Genomic DNA, 20,642 nt, shown 5'->3' with positions numbered 1-20,642 from the left:
CATCTTAGAATGTAAGGACAGATTTATATTGTTTTATAATACATAAGACATTACATAATTTTAATTATTCTTTAATAATTACATTTGTGATATAGATAAGTTACAGTCTTTGCCTTACAGAAGTTCATCATCTAATAATTTTCATTTTTTAATTTTCTCTCAATTTTTTTCATTTCATCCTGTTCTTGCCACAACTTAACGCAAATCTGAATAGCTACAAATTTTTTTAATTTTTGTTTTTTTTAAGAGAGCGTGTGCATACACATGTGCAAGCAAGGACAGGGCAGAGGGAGAAAGAGAGAGAATCTTAAGCAGGCTCCATTCCCAGTGCAGAGCCCAACTACTCAGAGCTGGATCCTACCACTGTGAGACCATGACCTGAGCCCAAATCAAGAGTTGAGATACTTAAATGACTAAGCCACCCAGGCACCCCCGTAAATTACTACAAAGTTTAAAGAATTTTTTGTAGTAAACAGAAATGTATATGTTCACTTTACTAAATTCAGAAAGTATTTTAAAAATACAGGAGAAAATTTTTTTTAAAAATCCACCTCCTCACATATAACGTCTAAGTCTTAAACCTGTGTTGGGCAATAAGGTGCGTCTTGTTGTTGTTCTCTCTTAACCCTGAAATAACTGAAGATTTCTATCCAATCTTTCCTCATCTTTAGGACCAGAAACGAGGAAGAGTCAGAAAGAAGAGCTAGGGGCTGGGAGGGGTAAGGAGGTTGAAAGGAGACTAGGAATTTGAAGAGATGCGACATCACTGGTAGACTAGGCTACCAGGAAGAAAAAAAAAGATCTTTGCCTTGAAGTAATTTTTAAATGATGACAGTTTTCATGAAAGTAACATTCTAGCCTTCACTCCCATCCAGGAAGTAGGAAGGTCCATGCCGCATTGTGCTTTTCTCATGCTTCTCCCATATAAAAACATTTAATTCACCAAATAAGACTTCTTGCTACTGATATAATCCTTAACCCTCAACAGTGGGCCTCATGACCCCACTCCCATGGTCAAAGCTGTCTGAACCAGAAATGACCTGGAGGAGACAATGGCTAGCCAGAAATCTATGACATGTGTTAGCTGCCTCTAAAAGATTCTACAATGTAATCAGATTATCTTTGATATAGACATTTTAACTAATAAAAACAGAAGTTGTTGCTGAGTGGGAAATCATGAAGCCCTAAGAACATACAAACTAAAGAAAAGTTGGTTGGAAAAAATGTTGGGAGAGCAGGTATACAGAGAAGCGAAGTGGTACTGTGAGAGAGAAAATGAAATTATTACCAATCTCAGGTTCTTTTCTTTAGACCTGCCTTTTTGTTTTTCTTGTATTCCCTATGACTTCTCTCTCGCCTTCTAAATTTTTTTTAATGTTTATTTATTTTTGAGAGAGAGAGACAAACAGACAGACAGACTGTGAGCGGGGGAGGGGCAGACAGAGAAGGAGGCACAGAATCTGAAGCAGGCTCCAGGTTCTGAGCTGTCAGCACAGAGCCCAACACGGGGCTTGAACTCATGAACGTGAGATCATGACCTGAGCTAAAGTCAGATGCTTAACCAACTGAACCACCCAGATGCTCCTGTCTTGCCTTCTAAATACCCATCCTTCTAATGAGTTTTAGTGGGTTATTGTTACTTGCAACCAAAAGACACTGGTAGAAAACCTCCTAACAAATGTCACGTTTAGTCTTGTCTTTTCTCATCCTTGTTCATCCTACTTATACCACTGAGACATATTCTGTTTTTCCTTTCCAACAATCCAAATGCTGTGTTCTTTCAAATATAGGCCCAAGAGTCACTTTATCCATAAAGCTGTCTCTGACTAACCCTAGATCACAACTTCCCATCTTTGAAGTACAGAGCACTTTAGCTTCTACCCAGGAAGCTGCTAATTATATTGACTTGTTACTGCTCTGTATTTATGTTATAAATTCACTGTATTATTCAAAACATAGCCATTATGTCTGTTGAGTCTTAGTTTCTGAATCAGTAAAATGGGATTAATTACACCTACTTCAAAGACTTATTGTAAAGAGAGTGCCTAGCACACTTCCTGCTAGGTCTTTTGTTCTTCTGTGTTTGGCCAAAATTCAGAAGAAAATATCTTTATTTTCTTCAAACTAAATATACAAGAGTGGGGGAAAAGTTGATTAAAACTTAATACTATTTCTTTCATAAATTAAATGTGAACAAAACTATGTGAAAACCGTCAAGAGCATTTTCACTTCTAAGCACATTTCTTTCACAGGTAAACCTGAATAGATGTTGAAATATATTGGGTATCCCCTGTCTACATGCCCCTCAAACAGTGTTATTATTACTTTACCTATGGATAATAGTATAATTTAAAGTTTCGGGTTTTGGTGACAATAACATTTTCAGTTTAGTTTTTTGTTATTGTTGTTTATTTATTTTGAGAGAGAGAGAGAGAAAGCATGGGAGGAGCAGAGGGAGAGCGAGAGAACGCCAAGAATTGTGACACTGCAGAGCCTGATGCAGAGCTCGAAGCATAGACCGCGAGATCATGACCTCAGCCAAAATCAAAAGTCAGAGGGTTAATCAACTGAGCCATCCAGACGCCTCTAGTTTTTAGATAACCAAATAGTAAAACTGCTTTTTCCTAAGAATACCTAAGGATTTCCCAAGAATGTTATAACTTTCATTATTCAAAAAAATTAATTTGCTCAGACTATAACTCCCTTTTCTCAGTAATTGAGGGATCAAATTTTTCTTTTATGACACAGATAATGTCAAGAGATTCATAAGTAGTTACAATAATTCCCTTCACCATTTTCTTAACTACAAAATTCAGTCAAATTATGTACTAATATCTTCTCAAATAGGTATCTTCCCTTTTCCTCTTAATTTTTTTATTATTTTCAGTATTGCATATAATTCTTACATTTCTTACTGTACCAACAGGTCAAAATATTAATTAATACTCCAAGTTTGTATTTGAAGAATCAAGACCCTTCAAAATACTGCTCAGAGAGAATTTAACTGCCTACCTTCATAATAAAAGGCCTTAAGTATACATCTCAAACATGTCTCAACATGACCTGTGCTAAATACATGAAAATATTACTTAACAGTTAAATATAGTGATATAATGAATGTAACTACGAGACTTTTTTCTGCAGAGTTAAAGTGTCAACTCAATAATAAAATCACTCTAAAAGTGAGCATTGAAATGATAAAATTAAGTATTCTTTTGAAATAGCTCACTGATTACTAAAATAAATGCAATCTAATGATAGAACCATATATAGTTATTTGGACTACAAAACTGTGCTTTAAATGGTTATCTAAATATTCCACTTCAAATGTTCAAAAGTTAAGAACACTTGGGTTCTCAAAAGGCTAACATAGAGTTACCATATGACCCAGCAACTCTTTTCCTAAGTATATACCCAAGAGAAATGAAAACATATGTCCACATAAAAACTTGTGTATGAATGTGGAAATAATCCAAGTGACTATCAACTGATAAACAGATAAATAAAATGCAGTAGACCCACACAATGAAATATTATTCAGTAATAAAAAGGAATGAAATATTGATACATGCTACAACATGGAAGAACCTTGAAAACATGCAAAGTGAAAGAAGCCAGTCACAAATGACCACATAATGCATGATTCCATTAATACGAAATGTCTGGAAAAGGTAAATATGTAGAGACAGAATGTAGATTAGTAGTTGCCTTGGGCTGTGGGAAGGTTAGAGGAGAATGAGGAATTACTGTTAACGAGTACTGAGTTTCTTTTTGGGATGATAAAAATGTTTTAGTTGATTGTGATAATGGTTACACAACTCTGAATACACTAAAAGCTGAACTGTATACTTTAGATAGATGAATTGTATGGTATGTGAATTATATGTCCATAAAGCTGGTTATTAAAAAAAAGAGACTATTTGGGTCTCATGTTGATAAGATGCTATTTGACATAATGCATTCTCTACTGAAATTTTAAAGTTAGTATTTTCAATTTCAGTCTCTATATCTAAGACTGAATGTAGAACTGTCCCTAGAATGACCTTTCATGTATCAAATTCTCTCAGGAGCTCACCATTTAGTCACTTTCTCATCTGTGTGTGTGTGTGTGTGTGTGTGTATATGCATGTGTATGTGTACATATATATAAACTTGCTAACTCTATATTAACTCAGTTTAGAAACTGAACAGGTTTATCCAACATTATTAAGTTTCTAAGTACTTACCAGACTTGTTGTACAACTTCATTCCAATGGTCATGTGACTAGCTAGATTTTTATAATAGAGGGATTTAATAAAGAAAAATAAGCCTGAGATTCTAAACCACATAAACTTTTCACTCTCTTCTGCTGATCCTGCTTCCTAAATACCTTCTTTCTATTCCTACTATCATTTTAGTACAATCCTAAATCAGTTCTTACTGAAAATACTGTTATAGCCTTCTTTAAGAGATCTGTTTCTCTCTTCCCCAATCCTTCTCTACACAGCCACAGTAATCTTACCAAAAAAATAGTAATCATTTTAATACAAAAACCTGATCCTACTACTCCCCTACTTAAAACTCTTTCAGTATCTCTGAATCATATGTATGGTAAAATCCCAGGTCCTCTGTTTGGCACAAGAAGCTCTTCTTAATGAGGCTTCTGACTTCCTCTCTGGTCTCACTCTCCTCTCATACACTCAGCGGCCAAACATCTTGCCATTCCCAAATATGCCCACGTCTCCCCTGCATCCATGCCATGTATCTGGTATATGACGTTCACTGTTCCTCACATGTCCTTCCTTTATCCCTGCCAAACTCCTATACATATTCTAGGTCTCATCTCATTAATTACTTAGTCTGGGAAGCCAGTCTGATTCACTGAAGAAGTCACAGGTACTCCTTTCTTGTTGCTCTTATATACTTACTAATTAAAGTACTTATAACACTGTACTGTGCAACAATTTTGTTTTGATATCTTATTTCCTACTAAATGGTGAGATCCTTGTGAAAGCATGGACTATTGTTTATCATCTTTAAACCCTTATAATCTAGAATATAAGATCTTAATAAAAGGCTTTGAATCAAAGTGCATGATAATCATTAAAATTTATATGTAACTTGGTAATTTGGAAAAGCCAAGCCAAACCAAACAAAAAACCATTGCACACATATTCTCATTTTACCCTAAGAACAAATCTTGAAGTAGGTAGTTTTGGTATTATTTTAATTTTATAGATGAGGAATTCCGCTTTAATATTTACCACCAATTGTCAGTTTAAAAGAATGAAAAAGAAACTTAAGATATAGAAAAAACCCTCTATTTCCTTTAAAAATTTTAACGAAGAAATAACTTTAAAATAAGCCTTCATAAACACACTTGTCAATAACTAAACAAGCTACTTATCAATTTTCAATTTCTGAAGTGGAAAAATGCTAGCCAGCATGGCCTACACATTTCCTTTCATCTATCACTCCAAACTCATAGCATTCAAGGTGGTTGGTAATAAGGGCAGGTGTGAGAACTCTGTCATCCTCTTGTCATAACAAGGACAGAGCAATCTGAACCAAAGATCTGTACTTTCCAGGAGTCTTCTGCCTCTTCCCAAAGAACTCTTATAAGGGCTACTATAAGTAGATTGTCGAAACCAAGGTTTACATATGCAGTAGGTATACTGAGAGCCAGAAGGGAAAATACGACTGCTATACCTCCAAAAAAGTTTCTATGAGGACATGTGACTACCTGAGTAAAGCCCTCCACCAAGCCAGAAATCCCTTACCAGGTAACCCCTACAATGATCTATCACTATTTGAGGCTCTACCTCACCCCTGCACAGAGGAAGGCAGCATGATGAAAGCAGAACTGGACCTAAAAATGGACCCACCATCCCAACTCTGCATTCTCAGAGTTGTAATATGCCACATTGGATACCGGATGTCCACAAGGTTCGCCTTCAATATCATGTCTAAGGAATGATTAATAAACAGATTACAACAAACCGATCCTACTTAAATAAAGACTTAGAACAGCTTTCAGAGAGTAATGATGTACATTTCTATTAGCTATTATTAGATGAAGAAAATACCTTGGTAATTCTGAAGTATGGTAATTCATATACCATATGTATGGTATATGTATTATATATATTGTAGTCTTACAAAAAAACTACAGAAAATATTATGAAGAAAATCATCAGGAAGAAAAAATACATTTACAATGTTGTACTGTATTTATTGAAAAAAAAAATCCATGTGAAAATGGACCCACACAGTTCAAACCTGTGTCGTTCAAGGGTCAACTGTATATTTCAAAGATTAACCTATTTTCAGATATATAGTTTACAAGTATTTTCTCCCATTCCATACATTGCTTTTCCACTCTGTTGACTATTTCCTTTGCTGTGCAGAAAATTCATAGTTTGATGTAGTCTCATTTATTTTTGTTTTTGTTGCCTATGCTTTTGATGTCATATCCATGATAATCATTGCTGAAACCAATGTCACGAAGCTTTCCCACTCAGTTTTATTTAGGGAGTTTCACACCTTCACATCTTACATTGAGGTCTTTAATCTATTTTGAGTTGATTTTTGTGTGTAGTATACTTCATGTATGTTGTCCAATTTCATTCTTTTGCATGTCGATATGCAGTTTTTCCATTACCACTTATTGAACAGACTAGTTTTTTCCTTACTGTGTATTCTTGGCACTCTTTTCAAAGATTACTTGACTATATATGCATAGATTTATCTCTGGGCTCTCTATTTTATTTCATTGGTCTATATGTCTGTCAATCCAGTACTATACTGTTTTGATTACTGTGTCTTTAATATATTTCAAAATCAGGAAGTGTGAAGCCTCCATCTTTGTTTTTCTAATATATTTCAAAATCAGGAAGTGCGAAGCCTCCATCTTTGTTTTTCTTTCTACAGATTGATTTAGCTATCTGTGATCTTTTACGGTTCCACACTAATTTTAGAATTGTTTTTTGTATTTCTGTAAAAAGTGCTGTTGAGATTTTGATAGCGATTGTACTGAATCTGTGGACCACTTTGAATACTATGGAAAGTTTAACAATATTGCCTTCTAATCCTCCTCTTTAAATTTTCTGTTTCACTTAGTTTTTGATCGTTTTAAATTCTTTACTTTCTTAGCATTTTGACAATGCCACAATAAGAACATTTAAAATATTTTATCTAATTATTTAATTTTCACTAGCTTATTCAAAGTATTTAAGTCTACCACAATTCTGTGTTCACTTAAGTATTGTCTTTTTGGTTTTGACCAAATGGAAACTTTTTTTCCGAAAAGCTATCTCTAAGTTTAACCTTTATTGATGACTTAGAGACTCTATAATCTCATTCTCAGTTCCTATTTAATTGTGGAAAGACTCTAGGCTCAAAACACTACTAAGGCAACTTTCCTCAGAGGTTTGAACAAAGGAAAAAAGAAGATTCTGTGAGTTCTCCTGTGTCACTTTTCTCAAAATTGCTGGCTATTTCAAATTCCCTATTCACCAAATAGTCTCACGTACACCCTTTGATAAGAAATTTAAAGGAACCTTCTGATTGCTCTTCCTTTTATTTCCAGAAATTACTTCTCTAATGTCCTAAACAATATTCTTATTAGGGTGACCAATTATATCTGTTATTACTATTACCATATTGAATACACAAGTAATTCATTATTGTTTATGTGCTTATTATATTATACATACTTCCTAGGGAAGTTTGTAATTAGGTCAAAAAGTTTCCCTATTCCAATACCCCTTCCCATTTCCTCAGTTATATGACCTTATCAAGCCAGTGAAATAAGTCTGTCTTTTGGCTTTAGTGGCTCCTCACTGATCTAAAAAAGGTAAACACTGTTCTACTAACTCACACTGAATTCTGGAATTTATACTTTCACAAGTCATCTCAAAAACCAGTCATCTCTCTCAATACTTAAAGGCATAAAATGTTAATATAACTGAAATAAATAAATATAAAATGACTAAAAAGAATATATTGGGAGTATTTTCCAGTTAGATATAATTAAGTGGGATTTTACTTTATAATGTGAAAAGGCAACTAAAAAATATCTTAGCCTTGGGCAGAATTACACTGAAGTTACATTACCAGTAGGCTTAATTATTAAAATTCACTTTAAGAGGTGGCTTTTTACATGTACACATTTCTTTTCTTCTCCTTTTAAGAAAAGCATATGTTATGTGCTGAAGCCAGTATTCAGTCTAATCTTTTACATACTCTATAGCATAATAAAAGGTTATTTTTAATGTTTATTTATTTTTGAGAGAGAGAGAGCATGAGCAGGGAGCGGTAGAGAGAGGGAGACAGAGAGTCTGAAGTAGGCTCCGTGCTGTCAGTGGAAAGCCCAATGTGGGGCTTGAACCCACAAACCGTGAGATCATGACCTGGGCTGAAGTCAGAGGCTCAACCAACTGAGCCACCCAGATGCCCCTCTATATATAGTATGATAGAATAAAAATTAATGCTTGATGCAGTCACTGCAGACAACAGATTCCTCAAAAAGCTAAACATCAAATTACCACATGACCTAGCAATTTCATTCCAAGGTACATATATATCCTGAAAATAACTGAAAGCAGAGTACTGAACAGATATTTGTACATTTAAACATCCATCAAAAGATGAATGGATAAATATGATATATACATAAATATATACATACATATGTATGTCATATATGTGATAGATAGATAGATAATGGGATATTACTGAGCCCTAAAGAGTAATGAGGCTCTGATACATGATATAACATAGATGAATCTTGGCACATTATACTAAGTGAAAGAAACCTGACACAAAAGGACAGATATTACATGACTTGACTTACAGGAAACATCTAGAATAGACAAATTGATGGGGACAGAAAGTAGATTCAAGATTATCAGGGGTTGGGGAAAGGGGGAAATGGAGAATTAATTAGTGCTTAATGGTTACAGAGTTTCCATTTGGGTAATGAAAAAGTTTTGAAAATAAAGCAGTGACTGTCAGACAACATTGTAAATGTAATTAATGCCAATGAATTGTACACTTAAAAATGTTTAAAATGGCAACTTTTATGTTATGTATTTTTCCACAACTTAAAAAACTTAGTACTACTGAATATCCCAAATCATTGGATTATACACCCTAAATGGATAAATTGTAAATTGCAGTATGTGAAATATCTCAGGAAATAGGTTATAAAATTAATGTTTGAAGTCTTTCTTCAATGCTTGAAGTTCAGGTCCCTTTTCCTTTTTCCAGACTTCCTTGGTCATTTTAGTGACCTTTGTCTTGTTCTCAAATCACATTTCACTTGTTTATATTACTTACTTAGCAATTAATCCTATCCTCTTTTTGGCATCACTGGTGTTTTAAAATTACTGTTATACGTTTAAGATTTGATTATGCTTTGTTTATAGAACAAGATTAGATGCTCATATTATCAAATCAAGACCAATATTTCATATCTGTTTGTGCTTTGTTTACCAAACAAGATTAGTAGTAGCTCAAATTGTCAAATTAGGACCCAGTAGTTCTCTGCCATCTTCTAATCTTCAAAAAAATAATACTACATTTGCACAAATATAGAGAGTAAAAATTTCAGTTACAAATGTTAAGAGAAAGCAGTCTCAGAAAAAATATGATTGGAATACTCATTTGCTGGGCACTCCACAATTAATCAAGGATGTAATAGATTTAGTTCAGTAGTAATTATTTATTTTAATGTTTTATTTATTTTTGAGAGAGAAAGAGAGAGAGACAGAGTAAGAGCGGGAGGGGCAGAGAGAGGGGGAGACACAGAATCTGAAGTAGGCTCCAGGCTCTGAGGTGTCAACACAGAGCCCAATGCAGGCCTCAAACCCATGAAACCTAAGATTATGACTGAGGCAGAAGTCAGACGCTGAACTGACTGAGCCACACAGGCGCCCCTAGTTCAGTACAATTATTAAAAATAGGCAATAGGATACTTTCACCAGAAAATTTTCTGACTGACCATTTTTCTTTTTCCCCAAAGACACTATACAAATAAGAAATAAAACAAAATAGGTGAGGAATATACAAACATTTAACATATACGCTAATATTTTTTTATGCCTAAGTAGATGTGTTTAGGATATATACTTCTAATCCTGAAAAGAATTAACTAAAACATGAAATTATACAGATAATTAAGTTACAACAGCCAACCAAAATTTTTGTTTACTGAAAAAGCTCATTTAATGATTACAGCAGTCTTGGGGCACCTGGGTGGCTGAGTCAGTTAAGTGGCCGACTTCAGCTCAGGTCATGATCTCATGGTTTGTGATTTTGAGCCCCATGTCGGGCTCTGCACTGACAGCTTAGAGCCTGGAGCCTGCTTCAGATTCTGTGTCTCCTTCTCTCTTTCCCTCCCCCACTCGTGCTGTCTGTCTCACTCTCTCTCTCTCTCTCTCTCTGCCTCTCAAAAAATAAATAAATGAGAAAAAAATTAAAAAACAATTATAGCAGTCTTAAATTATACATAAGTATTTTGGGGTATAAAATGAAAAAGAAGGTAGACTTTAGAAAAAGAAATAGGAAGGATAAATATCTTTTTTTCTTGTTCCTTTGAAAAATAGCATAAAAATTTGGGAAATATATAAAACAGTGCACTTGGAATAAAGTCATATAGTTATAGAACAGAAATATAAAGACTAGGTAAATTTCCTACATATGTCTTTAGTATATGCTTAAAATAACCTGTTAGGCATACAGACTATTTTAATCCACAGTGGAGTTTTTAATTGGTACTTTTAAAAATGTGCAAAATGCTTTTGTTAAAATATTTCTTTTCTACAGAATGTCTGAATGAACTTCTCTTAAGTGTGCTTTTAAAAACATATCATAAATTCTATAAATTATATTTTGATCTAAAGGCAAATGTTTAAGCTTTTAAAGTATAGCATCAGTACCTCAAAAGTAAATCTGTTCCAATGAACAAGTATGCTTCTATTCTTTACTGAAGTAGAATGACTTATATTCACTTTTACAGTGAAAATATCCACTGACATCTCAGAGAATATTGCTTTTCCAGTCAGAAACACAGCTATTTATCAAATCACTTCCCCATAAAACAGCCAATAAAGGGAAGGAAACAAAAATAGGTTTCCATCAGATAAAATACATGAGTTAAACTCATTCTATATTAATTAAAAAGTCCTCATGCCCTTAATCTCTGAGGTTTTATAATTTACACATGACTCCAACAAACTTGGATTGTGATTTCAAGGTCACAGCATATTAGAAAGAGGGATAAAGATGATAATGATAGCAGCTGTAATTTTTCTAAGCGTGTATTAAGCACTACGCAGGGGGACAGGGCTGAGGGTGGAGGGACTGTCAGTAGTAGGTAATTGTATGAAAGTCGTGCAGAAATTAAAAAGAAAAACAAAACAAAACAAAACCCCCCAAAACAGCATCAACAAATGGCTTTAACTCTATGATGGAGAATCCATAAGCCTTATGTCCCAAGGGTATCCCTATGTTCCAATACAGGGTAACAAAAAAAGACAACTCCATGAAACCTTAAACAAATGTTTGAAGTTTAATATATCAGACTTTTTTAAAATGAGCATAGGCAATAGAATCTAAAGATTTAGATTTGAACCCAGACCCATCACTTAATATATCAACGACCTCAGGCAATTAGAATCTCCCTCAGACTCAGTTTCTCCAAGTGTAAAGTGGGATAATATTTATTTTATGGCACTATACTGGGAATTAACATATGTAATAGCACCCAGTACAACTGATTAATATAGTAGCCACTGAAATACTCTGAAAATTTAACTATCCAGAATAAATTGTTCTTTGAAATAAACAATTTTATTGCTTTCCAAAATATTATAACTTTTTAAATTTTTTTAATGTTTATTTTTGGGAGGGAGAGAGAGAGAGCATGCGCGCGATAGTGAGGGAGGGGCAGAGAGAAAGGGAGATACAGAATCCAAAGCAGGTTCCAGGCTCTGAGCTGACAGCACAGAGCCCGATGCGGGGCTCGAACTCCTGAATTGGGAGATAGTGACCTGAGCCAAAGTCAGACACTTAACCAAAGTCAGACACTTAACTGACTGAGCCACCCAGGGGTCCCAAACATTATAACTTTTTAGATGTTACTCTGGAGTTTGTAAATACATAAAGTAGAAAATGCCAAGATTCATTTAAGTGTATGAAGAATGCTCTCAAATCTCATCATAATGCACCTCTTTGACCAGGTAAGTCCAATTCATTCTTTAGCCTCAGTTTAGATAGTATCTCTTCTGGAAAGCCTTCCCACAATCTCTACTTGCATATCTTCCAGACACTTAAAAATCGATCACATCCCAAACCGAAGTCCTGAATGCCCATCTCTATCCCAGACTTGTTCCATCTGAATCCCTTCCCCATCTCACAGCCAATGGCAACACCATCCTTCTAAGTTGCTCAGCCAAAAACCTGAGAGTCATTTGTCTTCTTTTTCTCATATCCCACACCCAATCCATTGAAAGACCTTTTTGCTTGTACCTTAACAACATCCAGAATTTGCTACCAACTTCAGTCAGATTATTCTATTAGCCTTCTAACTAGTGGCCAATGCCACTAGTCTCAAAACAGCAACTGGAGTGATCCTTTAAAAATATAAGACAGATTTACTGATAGCCCTGCAATGGCTCCTCAAAGTCGTTGTAGTGTTCTGTAAAGTCCTATATGAAATGACCCTTCTACCCATTACCTGTGTCAATAGCTCCTCTACTCTCCTTCCCCCCCTCACTCTGCTCTAATCACAATGGTCTCTGTTCATTACTCTGAACAATTGACATATATTCCTGCCTCAAGCTTTCTACCTGGAAGGCTCTTCCTAAAGATTTCCACATAGCTAACCAATTCCTTGGTTTTTGGTTAAATATCACCTTCTCTGTAAATCCCTCTTCAGCCTCTGCTACCCATCACCACCAAAGCCTTATTCTGCTCTACTTTTTCTATCTTCCATAACACTTGTCACCTTTAAACATGCTATACACTTTATTTATCATGCTTATTGTTTCTATCTACCCCACTATATGTTCCACAAGAGCAGAGAGCTTTGAAAGTTTTATTTACTGATATATCCCATGTACCTAGAACAGCACACCAAATGCAAATTAAATATGTGAATAAAGGAATACATTAGAGGGATGCCTGGATGGCTCAGTCGGTTAAGCATCCAACTTCAGCTCAGGTCATGATCTCACAGTTTGTCAGTTTGAGACCCGCAGCAAGATCCTCTGTATCCCTCGCTCTCTGCCCCTCCCCCCACTCTCGCACACTCTCTCTCTCTCAAAAATAAACAAATATTAAGAAAAAAAAAAGAGGGGCGCCTGGGTGGCTCAGTTGGTTAAGTGTCCGACTTCGGCTCGGGTCATGATCTCTCAGTCCGTGGGTTCAAGCCCCGCGTCGGGCTCTGTGCTGACAGCTCGGAGCCCGGAGCCTGTTTCAGATTCTGTGTCTCCCTCTCTCTCTGACCCTCCCCCCATTCAAGCTCTGTCTCTCTCTGTCTCAAAAAATAAATAAACGTTAAAAAAATTTTAAAAAAAGAGAAAAAAAAAAGAATACATTAGATACTTCTTGTGCTGCCTGCATCCTGCACTGACTAGTATTATATGTTATCACATTGTACTGTAATATGTAATAGCCTGTTAATTTTCTGCCGCTTCAACTAAACTGTTTCTTGAAACAAAGAATTTTATTTTGTTTTCCATTATTGTTGCTAGTACTTCCTTATAGTGCCTGAAACTTAGTAAGTACTCTGCATTATTTAATAAACTGATGGGAAAAAAAACCTATCTAAATCAAGGTGTAAGCACCTTATTATCTCCAAAATATAAACACAATGCTTAAAGGCATGACACCGAAGACTGAGTTCTGGATTCTGGATTCTGTTACTGTTTTTGGTCTGAATCTGGCCCTTACTGGCTAAGGAACACTGTTGAAATTATTTAAATTCCCTACCACTATTTCCTCATCAGTACAAATAGGAGTAATGATGGTATCTAAACCTCAAGTGATTATCATGAATATAAAATACAGGTAATAGTGAAGGAGTTCAGAACATGCAACACTAGCATATTGACTATTTTGAGTTAAAGGCACTTGAAAAACAGTAAATATAAGGAAAGCAGATGACCTTCCTTCTTTTTCTTAAAAGCAAAAACTGAAATTCTTGTATTAAAGATGTCCTCCCTATACCAGAAGGAAAGTAACACTCTTATCATCAAGGACAAAAAGTTGAGACTAAATTAATCCTACACAAACAGACTTTGTTAAAAATAATTATTCTCTCCCTTTGGCCTCTGCACATAGGTTAGTCACTTTTCCACAATTGCCTCTCTTTGTGCAACTTAATATAAAACAAGTAGGTTTTGCCATTTCTTTGGGTCATCATTTCTTATGCAGTCTCCCATGTCACACAAAACTTTTATTAAATACATGTGTATGCTTTTGTCCTGTTGATCTATTTTGAGTCCATTTAATTTTCAGGCCCAGACAAAAAGAACTCTAAAAGAGTAAAGGTAAATGTTTCTATCTCCTACAACAGAATTAGCTCAGTGATTGGTACATATTAAGCAGTCAATAATTGAAATCTATTACTTGTTATTACAAATTAAATAGAGGAACTATTATAAGTCCTATTTCAATAACTTGACTAAGCTAAAATATTCACTAAATATAATCTTTAGAATCTCCTAGAAAGCACCAATAATATATATTAAAAATTATTGAGTTACCTAAAATAATTTTGATAAGCATTTTGGAAAAGAAAATACATTAACTCAACAAAGTAGAATTATATTTATATTATCCCAGAATATTTTTAAGTATTTCTAGATGTTAGGTTCTAAACTATATTCAATAATTGCCTTTAATGTTTAATAATTTCATAATGTTTTCTTTTAAATGGCCAGGATACCTACTACTAGAGTTTAAAAATAAAACAACTTGGGGTGCCTGGTTGACTCAGTCAGTTAAGTCAGCTCAGGTCATGATCTCATGGTTCATGGGTTCGAGTCCTGCATTGGGCTCTGTGCTGACAGTTCGGAGCCTGGAGCCTGCTTCTAATTCCGTGTCTCCCTCTCTCTCTGTTCCTCCCCTGCTCATGCTCTGTCTCTGTCTCTCTCTCTTGAAAATAAATTAACATTAAAAAAATTTTTTTCTAATCAAATATCTTACTATTTAGATAAACTATGCTTATAGGCCTTTAATATATATGCACATTCTTCCTTCTACTCTGAATAATCTCATTTCCAGATATGAGACTTTTGAGAAAAAGATTTAAGTACATTTGTGACTCTTTACTAAATCACCTCCAAGGTTTTCACTTGTCATTTTAGTCATGTATCCAACAATAAATATAATCTTTTGGTAATGTTGTATTAAGAACTGAGCAAAACTAACAATTCAGTCCAAATTAAAAGACCAATTTTATGGTGTTTATTTTAAACCTTATTTTCTCTTATTCTATAATAAAAATGTTTCTGTTGTTTTATAATAGAAATAATTTTTCTATTATTTCCCTGCCTACTGTGACTCCTAAATGTTTTCCTACTCTATCTCCAGAGTCAGTTCTCCATTTTACAAAATACTTGTGAAAACTAATTTTCTTTATAGTTTGTACTGACACAAAGAAATAAACAAACATACACAATTTACCAAACACTCATATGGGCAGTAGACAAGAAAAGTGAGGTAAGCAGTTTAGATGATTGTCCCAAGAACACAGATGGAGTGACTGCCAGCTTTAGGATTAAAACTAAGAAGCTCATTATTCCCTTCTTATATTCCGAGTACTTAATATTGTTTTTACATCACAAGGATCTCTTAACTAATCTAAAAACAATAATTTAATAATTAAAACAATTATCAACAATAATTATGACAAATGTAAACAGATTTATGAAATCTAGTAAACAAAAGTAAAATTAATTTATCCAAATATTCCCTGAAAAAACCTGATTTACCACATAAGTTGTTTTTAAATTTTTCTTTAGAAAGCCAAGAAAGTGGCAGTCGAATATAATTTATCATTTCAATGTCTTTTTAAAAAACCAATTTCTTGAACCAAAATCTACAATGAGTATATGAGACCACACAGAAATACTCTTCATTTAAAAAACAATTCTCCAAACTTAAAACACTAGTTTCAACTCTAATTGTAAACTTAAACTTCAGGATATATTTATAACACATATATCTATGAAAAGACAATGCTAAAAAGTAAAGAAAACACCAAATACTACTGCATTTACAAGAGAAAAAGACATACAGTATAACATTAACAGCTTACTGTGGAGAGTGGGTTTAATCAGGAAGTAGCCATTATCCTTTCGATTCAGAGCAGTGACAGCACTCCAAAACAACAAGCCGTGGTATTTTTCAGTTAAAAGGAATGAAAGAATACCTACTATTGTGTCCTAGCTTTGCTGACCCCAAAGGTCACCACATGTCTTTTAATCAAAAGCTATCATGAAAACATAATCCAAGTAAGCATTTACAATGCTCTATTTGTTGAAACACCTAAAATCTACCTAACACAACCTCTCTCCCTCAGTTACTCACAAAACATGGCTGTCTTATTCAGAGATTAGCAATTATTGTAATGAGATACTGTCGGAGAGGGTCAAATAGTACTTCCTGCAGTTTACACATCTTGATTTCCTGGTAAACAAACTGAAAGGCAGGTGGAGCACTTAGATCACCAGTAAACGTGAATGCTCACGTGACAAAACTAAGCCAGGTAAAGTGGATGTCTCCAGTAATCGCTCTTCTTAATTTTATTAACGTCAAAACAGACAATAAGGAGTTCCTTCTTCCTTTTTCTAAGGAGGGTTTATTCCTGACACGCATAGGCACAGTTTATAATAAGGAATGCTTGAAAATGAATCTGTTTAAGTAGGTTTTGAAAATTACTTCTGGCAAGTAAATTGTAAAAGACAAGGCAATGCTAACAAGGTATATTAAAAAAAAAACAACTAAGAATAACTGTTCAAAAACCTGCTAAATATAAAGAAAAGTCTTTAAATTTCAACTGCTTCAAGAAAGTAGATAAAAGAAGTTTCTGAGTTATAATTAAATTTTAGTCAAAGCATAAACCTATTTTTATCAGGACAAGCTCCTACAAAAATATTACTTTATAATTTATGTGGCAGTCTTTGAAAAAAAACTATCTCAATTATCTGAATCAAAAAGTTTACACAACTCGAAGCTATTCCCAGCATCCTTTAAAATTCATATTTCAAAAAGAAAACAAAACTGAAAATATTTATCTGTGAGCATCTCAAAAAAATATTGTTAGCTTGAAGACTAAGTTTTCTTGTCCCTAGTTTTTTTCCCCCCAAAACTGCTGTTTTTTTCCCTGTATGAAATTTCTAGTATAGGTGAACGAGGGTTGGTTTAAATTACCTAAGGGTACGAAACAAACAAACACATACTCTGTCAACGTGATAAACTAATTCACTACTTTAAAAATATTTAGGCGATTTTTTTCTTAATCTACAAAACTGCATTTATCTTAATTCTATTTATACCAAGGCCATGCATGCATCTATTTCGTAACTACTAAGAACATAGACTGCTTTGATTTTAAGGCAAAAAGCTCTTAATGACCCTTTTACAACAATATAATCATATCACGGCATTAAATTATATTATTTAAATCATATTTACTCTATTTGCAAATAAAATTCTAATGTACTGAACAAAAGAAATTAATAACAGAACACCCAAGTATAGAAAATTGTGCCGAGAGTACAGAAACTCAGAATGGGTCTCATTTACAAACAATATGTGTCATTGGAAAGGAGTGTGTATTCAATATTAAACATTAACACAAGTCGCTAATCACCACCTTTACTACAATGACACATGAAATAGACAGCAAATTTTCAGAAAACTATGACTAAGGAGTTAACAGGTCCAGCTGAATTTCTTGATCAAATGAAATAATTCAACTATTCTACAGTTACCTGAAAAACAAAACAAAGCCCTTACTTATTCCCTTTATAGAAAATTTAACATATTATTCATAATTAAATATGTAGCTTTGACTGTGATTCATATACCAAAACAAAAGTAAAGTTTAAATTAGAAAATTATCAGTTCAGTTATTTCAAAGATCCACGACTATCTTAGCTTTCTATAATAAGTCAAATTTAGAGGATAATGAAATAAAAATATAAAAGTAACGAAGATAAATTTGAAATTTTGTTTCATTCAAGATAGCTGTTACCAACAAGCAGCAAGTTTTGGTATTAAGAATTTACAATTCAGCTGAAAGGGCTGGGGCTAAAACCAGGGTAATATATGTGGTCCTCTGTGAGTTAGAAAAAGACCCCTCTGAGCTCACATATGAGAAAAAGGCACCCTTTCCTCCTCTAGGATGTATTTCAGCCTTACTTGTTTCTCTCAAGTCAGGCACTCTTGTGTAGGCACACTTAGCACAATGAGCTAGCTATAGCTGGTAGCCCTGTACAGGCAAAAAGCTTCAGAAAGGATTCCCCTGCCCGCCTGGCAAGTCTAAGAAACCACACAGGAGATTAGTCATCCATGACTTAAGAAATTTATACAGAAAGAAAAGAGGAGACAGGGGAGGGGACACCAGGGAGAAAGGTTCCTGCTTTTATTTGCTTGTCTTCTGCTGGCAATAAATAAGCTTTTATTGGTTATTTATATCCCATTTTATTCCAAAATAATTTAATGTGACTTACAGAAATATGAGTAGTAGAACAGATGCTTTCAAAATATAAATTAACATGAATAAAGGGAAAAATAAGAGGAAGGAAGATGAAACACAAGGTAAACTTGAAACACAGAAACACCTATCACAGTTGCCTTACACAATTCTAAGATGTGGGTGGTTCAGCTCTGAGCTTCCTAGCTATGGAAGTAAAGTGGGAAACAAGATCAAATTACAAAATTTTAATTCTCTGTAATATGTGTTACAAACCAGCACCAAGGCTTTTCCTAGCACTCCGAATTGAGAGAAATTTCTTTTATACTTTTTAATAAAGTAACACTGGACAATTCAAATTTTTTTCCCACAGCATCTTTACAGAAATTAAATAACAAACTTCATATGAAACTTTCTTTTAACATTTCCTTAGCACAAGCTGAGGTCATAACACAATGAAAAGTTACCCAGAAAATAAGCCATCTTGCTAGGAAAGCTTCTGTAATTTGTCTAATCTGTTTTTTTTTTTTTAAACAAACACTAACCATCCCCAAGGACCTCTTGTTAAATTCACAGTCTACTCTCATGTTCCAAATTCATACTTTATTTTCTAAATTCAGGTTCTTTTGCTGGATGAGCAAGTAAAAACAGGGCATGCAAGCTCTAACTGTGGTTCCACATCAGACAAGGGAAGACACTGGTAGTTAGGTAAGTCTAGATACTTAAAAGGGAACTTCTCTTTTTTTTACTTACAATAGTTCCTCTCTTCTTTGTTAGTGACTTTCCATAATCCTGCTCAATCCAACAGCCTGAGAGCCCAATCTATGATGACTTTTATTCCTCCTTAGTTTGGTATTTCTAACTAGGGTAAAGAAATCTAACTTAGGGTTTCTAGATTCCTAAGTTGTCATTCAGTCTGCACCAGTTTAGATTCATTTTAGAGCATGATTTTTGAGTGCTTTTATAGCATTTGCTTTTAATATTCTTGGTTGGGGGAGGAATGGAAGACAGTAGTGAAATTAATACAAACAGAATTCCTATCTCTCATTTTATTATACAAGAAAAACAAAGTTGGCAATGGTAGTATCTCAAAATACCACATATCTGGACTGAATACCACTAAAATTTAACAATGTTACAACCTGATTTTCACATGTGGCAAATAAGTAGTAGCAAATCACATCTTCCATCACAGCTGAGTTGGTTGCTTCTCAGTCTCCCAAAGACGCCAAGTTTATGTTCTGTTTCCCATTGCTTTTCCTTCTCATTATCAGCTTGGACCTTATCACTTTCAGCATTCTCCTCTCTCACAGCCTGACTATTTGGTCCCATGAAACCTTCTTTCTCTACTTGATTTAGCTCTATATTATTCTCTAATTATTTTAGGAATCTCCCTTACTAAATTTGGAAATTCCTTATTCTATATTACTCACTGTGAATCATAAGATGCAAACACCTTAAGTACAAATTAACTTACGCATTAATAAACTGCTGTATATATTTATTACAGCTCATGTTTGTCCAACATGACCAAGATATTTATTAAGATTGCATCAGGTGAGCCAGAGGCCATTTTTTACTATATAGGTAATTTCTAAATGGTGTACACAGTCAACCCATATTAAATCAAACCTTAGGCTTTTCTACTTTCAAGATGGTCTAAGGAATTTTAGTTGTAAGAACAACTTTTGAGAACACTGCCAAAAATCAAACATACTTGATAAAATTGTCAGACCTAAAAATGACCAAAATTAAATAACAACTGTGTCTAATATAGTTTGGTCCATATTTGAACTCATATACATAACCCAAAGAGTTAGGCAGCCTACTCCCTTATTAAATGAACTTTTTCAATGTGTAGCCACTAAAATGTGTTATATCTGAATTTCCTCTTTTATGAAAATTCAATTTAAGTATATAGTTAATCTCAATGTTCAATTTTCGCTATTGCAA

The 20,642-nt window shown here is 34.1% G+C and overlaps 1 protein-coding gene across 19 annotated transcripts in view; it reads right to left on the bottom strand.

Annotated features, from left to right (window-relative positions):
- BAZ2B (bromodomain adjacent to zinc finger domain 2B) overlaps positions 1–20,642 on the bottom strand; it is a 434,688-nt gene that overhangs the window by 171,119 nt on the left and 242,927 nt on the right. The window contains exon 1 of one of the 19 annotated variants that reach the window (XM_049616089.1): positions 16,308–18,014. The exons of the other annotated variants lie outside the window; for them this stretch is intronic. The gene's annotated coding sequence lies outside the window, so the exon portion shown is untranslated. Of the gene's footprint in view, positions 1–16,307; positions 18,015–20,642 lie in introns of those variants that run through there. 19 annotated transcript variants of the gene reach the window in all.

Source organism: Panthera uncia, assembly GCF_023721935.1.
Source record: "Panthera uncia isolate 11264 chromosome C1 unlocalized genomic scaffold, Puncia_PCG_1.0 HiC_scaffold_3, whole genome shotgun sequence".
NCBI classification, from domain to species: domain Eukaryota; kingdom Metazoa; phylum Chordata; class Mammalia; order Carnivora; family Felidae; genus Panthera; species Panthera uncia.
The sequence above is the reverse complement of the archived record's forward strand: the minus strand, read 5'-3'. Positions and strand labels throughout refer to the sequence as shown.